The sequence below is a fragment of the Artemia franciscana genome, chromosome 18 (genome assembly GCF_032884065.1).
Source record: "Artemia franciscana chromosome 18, ASM3288406v1, whole genome shotgun sequence".
Taxonomy (NCBI): Eukaryota; Metazoa; Arthropoda; class Branchiopoda; order Anostraca; family Artemiidae; genus Artemia; species Artemia franciscana.
In genome coordinates, this window is record NC_088880.1 from 13,163,559 (window position 1) to 13,179,343 (window position 15,785).

The 15,785-nt window shown below is 32.7% G+C and overlaps 1 long non-coding RNA gene across 1 annotated transcript in view; it reads left to right on the top strand.

Annotated features, from left to right (window-relative positions):
* Positions 1–1,725: 1,725 nt before the first annotated feature.
* LOC136038640 (uncharacterized) overlaps positions 1,726–15,785 on the top strand; it is a 133,527-nt gene continuing 119,467 nt past the window's right edge. Inside the window, exon 1 of the long non-coding RNA XR_010620260.1 lies at positions 1,726–2,838. This is a non-coding gene — a long non-coding RNA (uncharacterized LOC136038640). The remainder of the gene's footprint in view (positions 2,839–15,785) is intronic.

The window sequence follows — 15,785 nt, forward strand, 5'->3', positions numbered from 1 at the left end:
CCAATAACCATTACTGTATGTAAACATTGGTCAAAGTTTGCAACTTGCAGCCCCTCCCCCAGGGAATGTGGGGGGGGGCTAAGTCGTCCTCAAAGACATAGTTACTATGGTTTTCGACTATGCGGAACAAAATGGCTATCTCAAAATTTTGATCCGTTGACTTTGGGAAAAAGATGAGCGCGGGAGGGAGGCAAGGTGCCCTCCAATATTTTTTGTCACTTAAAAAGGGCACTAGAACTTTTCATTTCCGTTAGAATGAGCCCTCTTGCAACACTCTAGGACCACTTGGTCGATACGATGACCCCTGGGAAAAACAAAAACAACAAACAAACAAACAAATAAACACGCACCCGTGATTTGTCTTCTGGCAAAAAATACGAAATCCCACATTTTTGTAGATTGGACCTTGAAATTTTTTCAATTGGGTTTCTCTGATAAGCTGAAAGTGATGGTGTGATTTTCGTTAAGATCTTATGACTTTTAGGGGTTGTTTCCCCCTAATTTCTAAAATAAGGCAAATTTTCTCAGGCTCGTAACTTTTGATGACAAAGACTAAATTTGATGAAACTTAAATATTTTAAATGTATAATCCGTTTTATGTATTTTTGTGTATTCTCGTAGATTAAGTTTTCGTAATTACCTACATAATGCATCCTATTTTTCCAAATGGAATGTAAAGATTCACACTAAAAATGAAACGGATAGAAAAGAAGGTATAATTTCTGCTAGCCTTACTGAAAAAAATCCTTGAAATAGTAAATTTTGTGAATTTCGTGGAGTGGTCTAAAATACCTAAAATCTGGTATTTGATCACAGTGGAAACTAAAAAATTGGAAGGACTATGGTAAACTCCATTTGAAAGAAATTTAAAATCCCATGCTTTGAACGCCTTTTCTCTTTTATTAGTATTCAGGTGTAATTGTACTGAACCAATCGCTATTGAACATTGGGTAAGGGTCCATTTAACTGAAAACCGAAAATAGATTCTTTTCGTGGGAAGTAACTTCTGTACAAATGAGTGAGATAAACCATGATTGTTTGCATTACCTATCATATCTTTGTAACCCCACCAGCTATAAAGAAAAAAAAACAAGAAAAAAAGAACCTGTCCCTGTTTTCTATACAAAAAATGATTATCCTTCTTGCTCAAGACGGGGAACCGAATTTATCCTATATAGCAGGGCTGTTTGCAATGGTGATTCTAATGTAATCAATGTGATCTAATATTAAAATCAAATTATGAATAAAGTTTATCCAAAAGGGGAAATAACCAGTGATTTTCGAAAAACCCTTATCAAACTAGTGCATAAGAAAAGTGATAAGAGTGAGATTAATAAATATCGAGTCATTAGCCTGATCTCTGAAGGTACTAAACTACTTAGTAATGTGACACTTTTTAGGCTGAAAGATGCCTTAGACAAAGTTATAAAAGAAAAACAGTGCGGTCCTAAAAAGGGTAGAGAATGTTTCAGCCCAATTTTCACTCTTAAGTTATAATTGTGGAATTCCTGAGTTATCAAACACCTGTATTGCTCAGTTTTATAGATTACTAGCTGTTGGGGTGGCACTTCGCGCCACCCCAACACCTAGTTGGTGGGGGCGCTTCGCCCCCCCCCCAAGCCCCCCCGCGCGCGTAAGTCGTTACGCGCCATATTAGTTACGCGCCATTGTAGTTGTGTCCCTATGTCCCACCTGTGAATATAGATAGATATATATCTATATATATAAAAATAAGTTGTCTGTCTGTGGATCTGTGGATCAGGTGACGTCATGTTTCTGTGTCGGCTGACGTCATGAAATTAGTTGTCGTCATTTTTGTTATGACGATGCTTAGTATATTGTAAAACACATTAATTTGGTTAATAATATACCATTTAAAACACCAAAATGAACATGCTGGAGTAGTCACTCGGTGAGAGAGGGTGTCAGAACGGAGAATGAAGGTCCCAGGTTCAAATCCTGGTTAGGCTAAAAAAGGTAAAAAACTAAAAACTAAAAAAAAACTGAAAAAACTAAAAAAAGGCAAAAACTACAAAAAACTAAAAACTAATAAAAAAAAATAAAAAGGCTAAAAAACTAAAAAAAACTAAAAAAAACTAAAAAAAGGTAAAAAACTAAAAAAACTAAAAACTAAAAAAAAAACTAAAAAAAAGGAAAAAACTGAAAAATAGAAGACAAAAAGAAAACTAATAAAATTAAGAATAAAAATAAAAAAAATAAAAAAGATAAAAACTAAAAAAAAAGTAAAAAGAAAATACGAAAAAAAACTAAAAAAGCTAAAAAAAAAGGTAAAAACCAATAAAAAACTAAAAAGAAAAAAAGGAAAAAAACTAAAAAAAAATTTCATCTAAAAAACTAAAAAAAAACTAAAAAAGGTAAGAACTAAAAAAGAAAAAAATAAATGACGACACTCAAAGAGAAAGCGAACAAAAGGAATGTTCGATTAGCAATCAACAAAGCACCGGGACACAGGGAGTATAAATGACGACCAGGACATAAGTAAAAAAAAAACTAAAAAAACTAAAAAGAAGGTAAAAACTACAAAAAAACTAAAAAGAAAAAAAACTAAAAACTAATAAAAAAACTAAAAAAATCTAAAAATCGAAATGGATCTGTGGATCAGGTGACGTCATGTTTCTGTGTCGGCTGACGTCATGAAATTAGTTGTCGTCATTTTTGTTATGACGATGCTTAGTATATTGTAAAACACATTAATTTGGTTAATAATATACCATTTAGAACACCAAAATGAACATGCTGGAGTAGTCACTCGGTGAGAGAGGGTGTCAGAACGGAGAATGAAGGTCCCAGGTTCAAATCCTGGTTAGGCTAAAAAAGGTAAAAAACTAAAAACTAAAAAAAAAACTGAAAAAACCAAAAAAAGGCAAAAACTACAAAAAAACTAAAAACTAATAAAAAAAATAAAAAGGCTAAAAAACTAAAAAAAACTAAAAAAACTAAAAAAAGGTAAAAAACTAAAAAAACTAAAAACTAAAAAAAAACTAAAAAAAAGGAAAAAACTGAAAAATAGAAGAGAAAAAGAAAACTAATAAAATTAAGAATAAAAATAAAAAAAAATAAAAAAGATAAAAACTAAAAAAAAAGTAAAAAGAAAAAACGAAAAAAAACTAAAAAAGCTAAAAAAAGGTAAAAACCAATAAAAAACTAAAAAGAAAAAAAGGAAAAAAACTAAAAAAAATTTTCATCTAAAAAACTAAAAAAAAACTAAAAAAGGTAAGAACTAAAAAAGAAAAAAAATAAATGACGACACTCAAAGAGAAAGCGAACAAAAGGAATGTTCGATTAGCAATCAACAAAGCACCGGGACACAGGGAGTATAAATGACGACCAGGACATAAGTAAAAAAGAAAACTAAAAAAACTAAAAAGAAGGTAAAAACTACAAAAAAACTAAAAAGAAAAAAACAACTAAAAACTAATAAAAAAACTAAAAAATCTAAAAATCTAAATAAACTAAAAAAGAAAAAAAATAAAAAAGGAAAAAAAAAATAAAGGAGAAAAACAAAACTAAAAAACGAATGTATATACAGACCGGGACACCGGGATACAAATGACGACCGGGGCACAGGAAATATAAATGACCATACATAAGCCATAATGACCAGGACATAAATAAAAAATATAAATGACGACCGGGACACAGGGACACAACTACAACGGGGACGCCGGGGGGCACAGGGGGATATAAATGACGACCGGGACACCGGGACAGGGAATGGTCGATTAGCAATCACCATCAACAAAGCTCAAGGGCAATCATTAGAATCATGAGGTATAGATCTGAATACGGATTGTTTTCCCATGGACCATTATATGTTGCATGTTCAAGAGTCGGTAAACCTGACAATCTATTTATATGCAGAGACAATGGGACAGCAAAGAATGTTGTATATTCGCAAGTTTTACGTAGTTAAAAACATATATATAATATATCTATCTATATTCACAGGTGGGACATAGGGACACATCTACAATGGCGCGTAACTAATATGGCGCGTAACGACTTACGCGCGCGGGGGGGCTTGGGGGGGCGCGAAGCGCCCCCACCAACTAGGTGTTGGGGTTGCGCGAAGCGCCACCCCAACAGCTAGTATATATATATATACATATATGTTTTTAACTACGTAAAACTTGCGAATATACAACATTCTTTGCTGTCCCATTGTCTGTGCATATAAATAGATTGTCAGGTTTACCGACTCTTGAACATGCAACATATAATGGTCAATGGGAAAACAATCCGTATTCAGATCTATACCTCATGATTCTAATGATTGCCCTTGAGCTTTGTTGATGGTGATTGCTAATCGACCATTCCCTGAGTCGCCATCGTCATTTATATACCCCCCTGTGCACCCCGGCGTCCCCTTTGTAGTTATGTCCCTGTGTCCCGGTCGTCATTTATATTCCCTGTGTCCCGGTCGTCATTTGTGTCCCGGTGTCCCAGTCTCTGATTTCTCTTTGAGTGTCCCGGGCGTCATTTATATTCCTTGTGTCCCGGTGTCCCGGTCGTCATTTATATCCCCCTGTGCCACCCGGCGTCCCCGTTGTAGTTGTGTCATTTATATTCCCTGTGTCCCGGTCGTCATCCCGGTATACATTCGTTTTTGAATTGGTATATGATGAAATAAATTTTTAATTTTTTCCCTTTTTTTCCTTTAGTTTTTTTTTATTGGTTTTGACCTTTTTTTAGGTTTTTTAGTTTTTTTCTTTTTTCTTTTTAGTTTTTTTTGAAGTTTTTATCTTTTTATTTTTTTTATTTTTATTTTTTTTTAGTTTTCTTTTTCTCCTTTATTTTTCAGTTTTTTTCCTTTTTTTAGTTTTTTTTTTTCTTTTTAGTTCTTTTAGTTTTTACCTTTTTTAGTTTTTTTTTAGTTTTTTAGATGAAAATTTTTTTTAGTTTTATTCCTTTTTTTCTTTTCAGTTTTTTATTGGTTTTTACCTTTTTTTTTAGCTTTTTTAGTTTTTTTTCGTTTTTTCTTTTTACTTTTTTTTTAGTTTTTATCTTTTTATTTTTTTTATTTTTATTCTTAATTTTTTTTTATTAGTTTTTAGTTTTTTTTGTAGTTTTTGCCTTTTTTAGTTTTTTCAGTTTTTTTTTTAGTTTTTAGATTTTTACCTTTTTTAGCCTAACCAGGATTTGAACCTGGGACCTTCATTCTCCGTTCTGACACCCTCTCTCACCGAGTGACTACTCCAGCATGTTCATTTCGGTGTTTTAAATGGTATATTATTAACCAAATTAATGTGTTTTACAATATACTAAGCATCGTCATAACAAAAATGATGACAACTAATTTCATGACGTCAGTCAACACAGAAATTAAGTTCTGAAATTAAGTCATGAAATTAGTTGCCGTCATTTTTGCTTTGACGGTGACGTCATTCAAGTTATACAAGACATATGTTCACGTAGAAATCTATTAATGTTTAAGTTTACAATGACTGATGAAGATGCTCAAAGAGTCTATGCCAAAAAACTTGCTGCTGATAGAGAAAGTCAGAAAAGAAAGCGTGCCGAGGAACTATCAGCAGTAAGTTTTTTGGCATAGACTCTTTGAGCATCTTCATCAGTCATTGTAAACTTAAACATTAATAGATTTCTACGTGAACATATGTCTTATATAACTTGAATGACGTCACCGTCAAAGCAAAAATGACGACAACTAATTTCATGACGTCAGCCGACACAGAAACATGACGTCACCTGACAACTAATTTCCTGACGTCAGCCGACACAGAAACATGACGTCACCTGATCCACAGATCCACAGACAGACAACTTATTTTTATATAGATAGATAGATAGATGTGCAAGCGTTCAATTTTATTGATAGAAGAGCTTTATCGAAGGAGTCTTACCCTTGTATGGTATACCAGATGCACACATTAATGTGATTTGTGCTGTTTACGAGAATAATACTGCTGTGGTTAAGGTAGGAAATAAGGTTAGCAGCTGGTTTTGTAATAAATCTGGAGATTAGTAGGGTTGTGTTCAATCCCCCTTTATATGGAATATTTTTGTGGACTTTGTCCTAAAAGGCACAGCAAAGGCTTTGTGAGAACAGGGAATCAAATAGGGAGGAAATGATATCCAGGACTTAGATGCACTGAAAGTGTAAGAAAAATGAATGAGATTCTAGATGATCAGCCTATTCAAGGTGTTAGAATAGGCTTGAAAAATAATGTTACTAAGTAGAATAGACAAGACTCAGGGTGTTTTCACAGATGGGAAAACTTATGAGGGATAGGTATATTAATTTGCAAACTAAGAGTTGAAGATGTTATAAGAAGAACAAAGAAGGCTAAGGGTGTTTTCACAACTAAAACAAGTTTGGAAGAATAGGAAGATAAGCTTGTAAACCAAAGTTTGAACATTCGATGCTGCACTGAAGAAAGTGGTCAAATATGGTACTGAAGCATGAGTGCTCCGATCAACAGGTGAAGATTTGTTGTATATTTTCCTGCAAAATGGCCTACGGAAAGTTTTGAGTACGCGGCTTACTGACCGTATGGAAAGAGTAGACGGAACGAAGGGTGATTCAATCCCGCTTTCTACGGCTGAGAAAGGTTGAGATAGGTAGGGTACGTTCTGAGGATGACAGATTGCCAACAATTGTTCCTTTTCGGGTAACCCTCTCGGGTTAAATGGAAAGCAGATCGTCTGCGGCTGATCTGGGATGATATCGTACAAAAAGTCTTAAGGGTAATGGAAACTTTTTGGGAGGGATTAAAGAAAGGCTTTCAAAAGATTGGATTGATTGGCTTGTAATTCAATGTAATTCTTGCTGTTGCTTGTTCCATAGTCTTTGCTTTAGCTGCTTGGGGTCATTCATCATATTGAGCAATTTTGCTTGTTCCTGCTTCATATTTGATTGATCATACTTGTTCACTCTAACTGTATGTTTTGTTTCATATCGTTTTCATTTATAATTCGTTGTAGCTTTCCCTGTTGCTTGTCGTCTAATATATTTATCTTATCTTAAGCCTCTTTTGCGGTTTAGACGAGAATTTTATCCAATTTCAAGCAGAAAATGGAAAAATAGGCCTTCAGTTCAATGAAAAGAAATCAGATGTGATGTTGTTTAATGCTAAGCAAGGGTCTTCTGTTGATGTTAGGCTGGGTGGTGCTACTGTTCGGCTGGCCGAACACATAGTTTATTCGGGGATTCCTATTGGTCCGTCTATGCTTGATACGCGTCTTCTTTTGCAGAGTCATCTGCAGAAACAGATCTCTTTAGCGTATAGCCGTGTTGTAGTTTATAAGCGTCAGTTTGATCGGCGGATTTTTCCCATCAGTATAATGCAACGGCACTACCCCTTTATCTGTATTTAAGTCCCTTTTGGAGGATATTCCGAAAGAAAGATAAGAAAGAATTATGTGAAGTACCTCTTACGGCTTCCACCATGGACAAGCAACCGTATTGTGACAAGTTGGTATTGGATTATCGACCCTAATGAAGCGATCACAGCCCAGATCGCCAGATATAACTCTAATATTGTTAATCATCCTTGGGCAATTACTTTGAGGCAAAATGTTTTGTTTTTTGTAGTTAGATATTCATTTGTTCTTTATTTTTCTTGTGTTTGTGCATTCTTTTATAGTGTGTTTTTTGCTTTTTTATCTTATGCTCCATCTGTTTCCTTTGATGGGAAATAAATATATACATACATATATACTGGAACATCACAGAGAACTGTTTAAGGGCTTATTTTAGAGCATTACTACGTATGCTCATTTTTTGCCGTTAATGCAATACAATATTGATAATTCAAAAAAATTTCTGACCAAAAAGCTTTTCGTACAAAAGCTGACAAAATGAAGTCATAATTATAGTATTTTATAGGATATCTTACGTAAAATAGAACAAATAAAAACAAAACATTATTTTTATAAACAAGGCATAGAAACTATTGAGAAACCTATCAAAACTATTAAGATAAACTATTAAATTGGTTAAAAGTGGTTAATATATAGATTGTAAGGAGTGGAAAGGTCCATGCAGTGTCAATATACATGTGGTTTTAGACAGTATTTATTCTTATGAATTTCTTTATATAAAAACATTACCTGATCTCTGGTGACGGTAACCTGAAGCCAGTAATTGGATTTAGCCAAGTCCTTCACTGATTTCTTAAGGAGTAACGCCAACAAAAAATCTTGGTTGGTCTTTATCAAGGAAAAATAATCATCCACTTCGTGTTTAGTCATATCCAACCCTTCATTTAAAGTCACATTCATGTCCCCATACGGTATAAACCAACACACTACGGTTAGAGCTGGAGTTTTTCTTGAAATGTGCACGCTCCAAGGATATTTGAAAACATTTTCGATTTCATATGTTGGTGCGTGTTCTTGAATACATATTGTGACGCCCACAACTGCAAAAACAACTGCAAAAACCATGAAGAGCCTTCCCATTTTCATGTTCTGGCGATCTAAAATAAAAAAATCCCTTAAAAACTAGAGGTAAAGCTAAATACCATTCATAGTAAACAAGAAAAGGCATATCTTAGATTTCTAAGCGAGTACAATGTAGCCCTTACTAGGATTCCAAAAATGACTACAGTTCAATTGTGGGCGTAAACTTTGCTTAGAGTTTTTCAAACTATTTCAAACAGCTCTATCTCAAGTGACTTTTTCTCTTGATAGAAGGATTCTTTGTCTGAGGGGGATTTTCTACATAGAGAATTTTTCGTGGGGATTAAAGCTTATTGTGGCGATATTCCAAGGAAAATTTCAAACGTAAGAGAGGGGAAGTAAAAGTTATATATCTATATATATAAAAATAAGTTGTCTGTCTGTGGATGTGTGGATCAGGTGACGTCACCTGAAAAAACTGGATCAGGTGACGTCAAAACTGAAAAAACTAAAAAAAGGCAAAAACTACAAAAAAACTAAAAACTAATAAAAAAATAAAAAAGCTAAAAAACTAAAAAAAACTAAAAAAAGGCAAAAACTACAAAAAAAACTAAAAACTAATAAAAAAGCTAAAAAACTAAAAAAACTAAAAAAAGGCAAAAACTACAAAAAAAACTAAAAACTAATAAAAAAAATAAAAAATCTAAAAAACTAAAAAAATTAAAAAAACTAAAAAAAGGTAAAAAACTAAAAAAACTAAAAACTAAAAAAAACTAAAAAAAAGGAAAAAACTGAAAAATAAGCTAAAACAAAGGTAAAAAACAATAAAAAACTAAAAAAAAAACTGAAAAAACTAAAAAAAGGCAAAAACTACATAAAAAACTAAAAACTAATAAAAAAAGTAAAAAAGCTAAAAAACTAAAAAAACTAAAAAAACTAAAAAAAGGTAAAAAACTAAAAAAAATAAAAAATAAAAAAAACTAAAAAAAAGGAAAAAACTGAAAAATAAGCTAAAATAAAGGTAAAAACCAATAAAAACTAAAAAGAAAAAAAGGAAAAAACTAAAAAAAATTTTCATCTAAAAAACTAAAAAAAACTAAAAAAGGTAAAAACTAAAAGAACTAAAAAAGAATAAAATAAATGACGACACTCAAAGAGAAAGCGACCAGGACAAAAGGAATGTTCGATTAGCAATCAACAAAGCACCGGGACACAGGGAGTATAAATGACGACCAGGACATAAGTAAAAAAAAAAACTAACAAAACTAAAAAGAAGGTAAAAACTACAAAAAAACTAAAAAGAAAAAAACTAAAAAAAGGCAAAAACTAAAAAAAAACTAAAAACTAATAAAAAAGCTAAAAAACTAAAAAAACTAAAAAAAGGCAAAAACTACAAAAAAAACTAAAAACTAATAAAAAAAATAAAAAAGCTAAAAAACTAAAAAAAACTAAAAAAACTAAAAAAAGATAAAAAACTAAAAAAACTAAAAACTAAAAAAAACTAAAAAAAAGGAAAAAACTGAAAAATAAGCTAAAATAAAGGTAAAAACCAATAAAAAACTAATAAAAAACTGAAAAAACTAAAAAAAGGCAAAAACTACAAAAAAAAACTAAAAACTAATAAAAAAGTAAAAAAGCTAAAAAACTAAAAAAACTAAAAAAACTAAAACAAGGTAAAAAACTAAAAAAATAAAAAATAAAAAAAAAACTAAAAATAAGGAAAAAACTGAAAAATAAGCTAAAATAAAGGTAAAAACCAATAAAAAACTAAAAAGAAAAAAAGGAAAAAACTAAAAAAAATTTTCATCTAAAAAACTAAAAAAAACTAAAAAAGGTAAAAACTAAAAGAACTAAAAAAGAAAAAAATAAATGACGACACTCAAAGAGAAAGCGACCAGGACAAAAGGAATGTTCGATTAGCAATCAACAAAGCACCGGGACACAGGGAGTATAAATGACGACCAGGACATAAGTAAAAAAAAAAACTAACAAAACTAAAAAGAAGGTAAAAACTACAAAAAAACTAAAAAGAAAAAAAACTAAAAACTAATAAAAAAACTAAAAAATCTAAAGATCTAAATAAACTAAAAAAGAAAAAAAAAGGAAAAAAATAAAGGAGAAAAACAAAACTAAAAAACGAATGTATATACAGACCGGGACACCGGGATACAAATGACGACCGGGACACAGGGAATATAAATGACGACCGGGACACAGGGACACAACTACAACGGGGACACCGGGGGAAACAGGGGGATATAAATGACGACCGGGACACCGGGACAGGGAATGGTCGATTAGCAATAACCATCAACAAAGCTCAAGGGCAATCATTAGAATCATGAGGTATAGATCTGAATACAGATTGTTTTCCCATGGACCATTATATGTTGCATGTTCAAGAGTCGGTAAACCTGACAATCTATTTATATGCAAAGACAATGGGACAGCAAAGAATGTTGTATATTCGCAAGTTTTACGTAGTTAAAACCATATATATATATATATATATATATATATATATATATATATATATATATATATATATATATATATATATATATATATATATATATATATATATATATATATATATATATATATATATATATATATATATATATATATATATATATATATATATATATATATATATATATATCTATATTCAAAGGTGGGACATAGGGACACAACTACAATGGCGCGTAACTATTATGGCGCGTAACGACTTACGCGCGCGGGGGGGCTTGGGGGGGGGGGGGCGCGAAGCGCCCCCACCAACTAGGTGTTGGGGTGGCGCGAAGCGCCACCCCAACAGCTAGTATATATATATATATATATATATATATATCCTTATAGAATTCATCCTTATAGAATTGTACACAGTGACGTGTAATTCTGCCCAAACTATGGTCATTTTAAACAGTATTAGGGGAAGGTAGAAAGACACTTAAAAGAAGGAATTTAGCATTCAACTATCCCAATTCTAGGGAAAACCTCAAATAAATATAATTATTTTTGGTTAATGGGGAAGGGGGGTAAAACGGATATCTAAGCGTTTTTGGTCTCTACCGGAAATATTGGTGGCTCTGAGAGGGGGGGGATAGAGTGCTCTATTATGACAGATTTCCCTATGTAGCGTAAATATTAAATTCACCACAGTAGTACCAACAGAGAGGGGGAAACTGTGAGGACCGAGATCATGAGCTATCTCGGAAAATATCCTTAAGTGAAAATTCCACATGGAAATGGAGGAAAAGAATTTCCAGGCGGGATTGTAAAATGACTATAAGCTAATAATAATAAAAAAGATCATGTCAGCTCAAAATAAGGAGCTACAATAAAAATTAAAACAAACGAAAATTATTTCGTATATGAAGAGTTCCCCTTCCTAAACCTTTGTTATTCAAACTGACGTATGACTTTTGTCACAATTTCTTAAGAATGACAGCTGAAATACATTGAATTTGAATAAGAAGTATTATTCAAGCATCTTAAGACCTTATGAACAAGAGTTGAAGAAGGGACTGCCCACCTCATTCAATGCTGCCCTAATGTGTTAGTACTAATGTGTCTTTCTTCCTTTTTTCCCCTATTAGTTGGGGACTGGAGCATCATAACAGCTTTTTAACTATTTATGTGAAAGTATCTCAATTGCAACATCAAAAAGTGTATTATGCCACAAAGAACACTATTTGGCCGTATTTCTAGAATGAAACCCCCTAAGGAGCCTGAAAGGAGCATGTCAATGAGTTGTAGTAACTATTGTAGGTAGCCAGAGCCGAAAGTACCTACAGTGGTAATCAAAAATAGACATTATCGTAGTCATAACTTACAAGTAAAAGCAAGGTATCATAGTTACAGTCTCCTCAGCCAAAGTAGTTCCAGCTACGCCTAGAGTAACAGTAAAAAAGAGGCCTTTATAGTTTCAAATGATTTCTCTTTTGTTTTTCTGAAAGCCCCAGAGTCCAACATTCTTCCTCACTTTTCCTGGTGATAATAACAGAGTAAAAAAAAGGGAAGATTGTATAGTTTGCGATAATAAAGTTTTTTGCCTGGAGAAGGGGGAGGGATTAAATTCCAACTATATACTCATTCGGCCTTTAGATTATCTTGAAAAAAGGTGCTATTTCAGAATTTGGACTATGTTGAGATGAGGATTTAACGGATTAAGGAGGCCTTATGCCTTCCAACTATTTTTCAGCATATTTTGGAGGTTTTGATTTTTTACTCTTAGCTATTTCTGAGGTATGGCTGAGGGGCTGTTATGACAACCATTATGGAAATGGCGCTTCTGATTTTGCTCACCATCTAGCTCAGCATTTCTGAAAAGTAGTTACAAATAGAAGTAGTTGCAGTCACAAGTTATTGCATTTATCGTCACATGTCGTTGCAGTCAATGACCCAGTTAGTCAAAACGGTAAGTATTTGTTGTCGTATGATGTAGACTCGCAAGTCCTTACAGCAACAGTCACAAGTAGTCACAGGTTTCAGTAGTAGTGGCTGTTGTCATAGCATCAGTAGTTTGAGTAATGACCCTAAAAGATCAGCCCGTGTGTAGAATCATTAATATATCTTTTCTGTATATGAAGCACACATTGTCTTTATTCTTAGTTTAACATAACCATCAACACTCCAAAAAATTGTATATCAAAACCCTTGGCCTTTCTGAATTTACAAAGGATTAGCATCTCCCCCTTCTCAGTGATAAATCCCGTATATAAAAAAAGATTAAATTACACGAAATTAAAGGAAACATATTAAGGAACAAATTCTTGCTTCATAATATGTTACAACTGTAGTTAGCACATTTTGACTACAATTTCACTAAACTTCACTACTGACCCTCAGTCTAACATGCAAATTAAAAGCCAAAACTATATAATTCCCATTCATTTCGCTATGCATCACCCTTTTTTTTAAACTTGTTACCGGTACATACTCACACTGACGACATCAAAAAACATAAAACACATGAGAACATATGTAATTTTTGTTATATATTTGTATATCAGAAGGTTTTGGGGGTAAATTAAAGGGAATCTAAAAAAAAACTGTGCTAAAAAAAATTGATTCTAAAAGCTGTGAAGCAAACTTTTTTTCTAGACACTTTTCATTGTCAATTTCCCCATTCTCAGTTTTTAGCTTATACCTTGATTTAAAATAATTTAGAAATTTTTAGTTCTGTAAATAGTTTTGTTTTTATGCCACTTGCTACCACGAAAATAGGATATTTACAAGTGCTATAAATTTAAAGATGAGAACTAATGATTTGTCTTAGAAACTAAAGCACTATTTGCCTAGTGTGGCATCAACTGTGATATCAAACATCACCCGATACTATTTTGATACCACTTTCTAGGGATATCAATGTGTTTGTAACAATATATTAACGAGTGTTATAAAAAACGTGATAAGCACTTAGTATATCATATCCACTAAATTCAATTTTGATCTTCGAAAGCTAAATGAACCTGAATTACAAAAAACTACGTGAACCTATATAAACCTGAAATATTCATGAATTTTTAAAAATGGGGTAAACACCAAAGCAAACAATGAATCTTATTGAAATTGACTTAATTATAAAAAGAAATAAGAAAGGTGTTTGAGAAAGATGTTTAGGAGGAGATTAGGTAACAATTAGTCATCCATCTCGGATTATTTAGGCTAATTCTGAATATTGGTTCTCTGGAGGAATACTTTCGTTCTTATTGAAGAAAAGAGCTCCTGAAATTTATTTTAAAGCTACTGTTAACTAAACTTATTCGTAACTATGCATCACCTATTTTATTGTCATTTTTAGACGGTATGAGAGGATGGCAAAGACGCTTCAAAGAGCTAATTTCAGTATTCCAATGCCCCAATTCTCTGGAAAACTTCAAATTAGTAGAATTAATTTTAGCGAAGGGAAAGGGGTAGAAACTGATATTTAATTCTTCTTGACTCCAGAAAATGTTTTTGGTCTTGACTTGAATTAATAGTGGGGGGGGGGTAAACGCTCCACTACCATAGCGACATATTTTCCTATATAGCATAAAATATTACATTCACAATTATACCAACAAAGAGGTGGAAACTATAAGTAATGGGATCGTGAGGTATCTCGGGGAATATCACAAGGGGTTTGGTTACAAAGCCCAATAGCTTCGATTTAAGTGATTTTCAGGTTTCAATCAGCTTAAATCATACAAACATAATATATTAAACAAAAAAAACATATTATAGAGGTTTCGATGGCTAACCCCCCCCCCCCCATCATACTTCTTAACATCTAGTGTAACTAATATTGTAAAGGACTCATCTTGGATAATAACATTAGTTGAGAATTATGACTAATTATTCAAATTTGTTTAAAAACTTTAATTATAATCGAAATTTTCTTCGATTTTCTTTGAAGAGAGACACTGAAAAGGTGGGACGCTACCAATTTCTTTGCAATTAACAACATGAAATAGGGATCTATGGGCCTGATGCCTCTTATAGTATCTTGAGTTGGGCCGGGGATGATTGCTGGATGGTGGATTTTTTTTACTATTACAATAAATCCAAGCTCCAAGTGTCACTACAGTAATAACTACAATGCCTCCAGAGACTCCAGCTATTATTATCGCAGCCTATATGGAGGAGCTTCCAGCACTCTTCTGAATATTCTTCTCTGTGTCTCCATTGGAATCAGAATTGTTTGTCAGTGGCAATTTTGGATAATTGACAAAAAGCAAGGAGTATTTGCTCAAGAGTAGCACGGTTTCCCACAGTAGTCTGCTCTCTAAATATATTCATTTCATGCGAAGGCATTCTTTGGCGTATTATATTTCTGAATTTCCATTATCATTGCATTGTCCTGTTTCGTTGAATATCCCTTCCCCTCTATTGGTCTCTTAGCCCCACCATCTTTGCTTTTATCTTTTCAGAGAACAGAGTCTCATTCTCTTTAATCCCAATTAGAATTGGTTCCAATTCGCGATTGAATTTTGCCAGAAAAATTTGGACCCTCTGCTTTCCTGAGCTATTTCAGCACTGTTGTTAATATTCTTCTTTGTTTTTCCATTGCTATTAGAATTGTTTGTCAGTGGTGATTCTGAATTATTGACAAAAGCAGGGAGTATTTGCTGCACAGTAGAACTGTTTTTCACAATAGTCTGCTCACTAAACATGTAAATTTCATGTGAAGGAATCTCTACATTCTTTTGCGTAAAATATTTCTAAGTTTCCATTATCGTTACATTTTCCTGTTTCGTTGGATCTCCCTTCTCAGCTGTTGGTCTCTTAGCGCCATCATCTTTGCTTTTACCTCTTTCAGAGAAGAGAGTCTCATTCTATCTAATTCCAAGTTTTAATTCAAGAAATTCGATCCTCTGCTCTACTCAAACATTACCACTGTTTTGCTGACAAGAACTAGT